This window comes from Malus sylvestris, chromosome 12, assembly GCF_916048215.2.
Source record: "Malus sylvestris chromosome 12, drMalSylv7.2, whole genome shotgun sequence".
Classification (NCBI taxonomy): domain Eukaryota; kingdom Viridiplantae; phylum Streptophyta; class Magnoliopsida; order Rosales; family Rosaceae; genus Malus; species Malus sylvestris.
The window spans coordinates 10,362,263-10,364,840 of record NC_062271.1 but is presented as its reverse complement, the minus strand read 5'-3'; the positions used below and the strand labels follow the sequence as shown (position 1 = coordinate 10,364,840).

Below are 2,578 nucleotides of genomic sequence, written 5' to 3'. Positions count from 1 at the left end.
ATCTCTTTGCAGCGAAGAATAACACCCGAGGACCTTGTCTACAATTGAAGACGGCGAAGGTCACCCAGATGACCAACGGTCGTATCCCAATCGGATACGATAAGCGACATCGGGCAGCACCAATGGCGGACCAACATAGTGCATTGGCCCACGACATTGGGCATGTCGTACGAACCTTTTGCCCTATGTGGTGGAAGTCTTGGAAGGTAATGCTGGAGGAGACGAAGAATGCAGTGCACAATCAATTATCCGTAAGCAGCGTTGCCTTTTTAATGCTTTTCATGTAAAATTTATATATTTATATTTATTACTATCCTTTATTACTAATACTTTCAAAATATTTGTTACATTGCAGACAAACTACAATTTGGAGGACATGGATGAGGACATGTTCGCGTACCTCAATAGGCTCTTCTCCAAACACTACAAGCAGTGGAAGAGTGACCTGCACCAATTTTTCCAACAATTTGATGATCCACAGGCCACTCTTGAGAAGGGTTGTCCAAAGGAGTTGGAGGACTGACAAGATAGTTAGGTTTGGCTTTGAGGTCATTTTCAGGAGCCAGGCTATGTGGTGTGTTTTTAATTACGACTTCTTTCATTTTACTTTTTTTTAATTTTTACAAATGTTTATTATTATTTTTTTAATTTTCTTTAAGTATTACAACTAATACGTTTATTTTTTGTATAACTGAAGAAGGTGAAGGTGAACAAGATCAATCGGGAGAAGAAGACTCTTCTCCAACATTCGGGTTCGAGGCCTTTCTCCTACAGGATGGAGGCGCGATGGAAGGTATATATTACAGCTTTCATTTCCCATTTTAAAATGTCGCTAATAATTTTTTTTTCGTACTAACATTTTCCTTATCTTTTTCAATTTCATGAGGGTTCAAAATTTCCGAAGATCGACGTCTTTGCTGACGTTTATGTTCAACCTAGGGATGAGTTGACCGAGTCCCTTCATGTAAGTAATTTCTTATGAATTAAACATTTATACTAATTATTTCAAATTGTTTTCTATTAATAATCCTTTTTTTTTTTTTTACAGACGACTATGGTGGAGAAGAGTCAGTCGGTACTTCAGGAATCCGCCTCCCAACTTCCTTTGGACATGCCGATCGAGTCTGTGGATCCCCCTACAGATGCAAGGTTTCACATCGTGACAGAGACGTTGGATCAAACTTTCGATCGGAGGCCAGAGACATATTGTCAAGGGATGGGAAATGCCAGGAGACGGGAAAGTGGAGCCTCATCATCCTCGCAGTCAAAGGGCTAGGTTACCGCTTTGACGCAGGAAGTCGCTGGCCTGAGGTGTGAGCTGGCATCGTACAAGTCTCAAATGTCAATGCTTGTACAAGCCCTCAGTTCCTCCGAAATACGTCTCCCCGGTTTTTCTGCACCATCGCCCTCAAAGCCCTTCCACACCAAGCAAGCACAGCAATCAGGCTCGTCGACCTTCGACCCCATTCCTAACCAGCATCAAGATTACCAAGCACCTCCAAACGATATGCCTACAGATTTTTCCGTTTTTTTTTCATAGTTTTGTTTCGACTTTCTTTTAGAATTTTATATTTGTATGTACATTTTGATTTATATTATAAATAAAAATTGTTTTTTTATTCATTAAGTTGCTTTTTTTTGTCATTAGTATGAAATCTTTTCTTTTTAATTTTCCTTTTATTCTATTTATTTTTTTATTAAAAATTACACTTAAGCGACGCTGACCGGTTGTTGCGCAAAATTAAGCGTGTCTTAATACTTCGTCGCACATTACCACGCGCCTCTTACATTTTTCATCGCGCAAACTTTTCGAGACAAACTAGTCACAAAGCACATTTGTACCCTTTTATATTGTATGACAAAAACCTTTGTCCATATAACTTTAGCGCAACGAGTGGTAAAGCATTGTGCAATTGTTTAGATACGCGACGAATTTGAAATTGTTCGTTGTGCAATGCCTTTTTTCACGAACTTTGTGCGAAAAAATCTACACGACGATTTTCTGGTCGCCATAGTTTTTGTGCGAGCTAAGAATGCTTTGCTTGACAAAATCTCCCTCGTCGTGCAAATTGTTTAATTTAGTAGTGAGTCAAATGCTCTCCAATGGTCAGGTTAGTAAGCAATATTATGAGAGTCAAACAGTAGGCTAGAGAATAAGTGTGCGCTAATTGCGTTATAAGAGACGATCCCTAGAAGGGTGTGTTTATACTAGTTGAGATAGAGATCTTTTAAGATATGGGATCCGTATAAGCCAGAAGAATCCCAGAGGATATCTAGGAATATATATTGGTATATTGCATCCTTAGGAATATAAGTACTTGTGCACGTGCCAATCCTTAGATTTTAAGGACTTTAAGAATATAGGAAACCTTTGACTCCTTACTGGATAGGTTACAGTGTCTTGAAGAACAAGCACCATCAATTCAAAGGGAATCGTTGGACTTCACCCACTGCTCCAAAACAAGATGATGGTGGCATTGCTGCTCTGTCTAGACAACTCAGCTGCAAAAGTTGTTGAGTGATTGATTTTGTATCTGAAAGGACTTGTTCTCCTTGAGAATGGATATGTCCAAGACCA

At 39.3% G+C, this 2,578-nt stretch overlaps 1 pseudogene; it reads left to right on the top strand.

Moving 5' to 3' along the window:
• The first annotated feature begins 865 nt into the window (after positions 1-865).
• Positions 866-1,540, top strand: LOC126592137 (uncharacterized; annotated as a pseudogene).
• Positions 1,541-2,578: the final 1,038 nt, after the last annotated feature.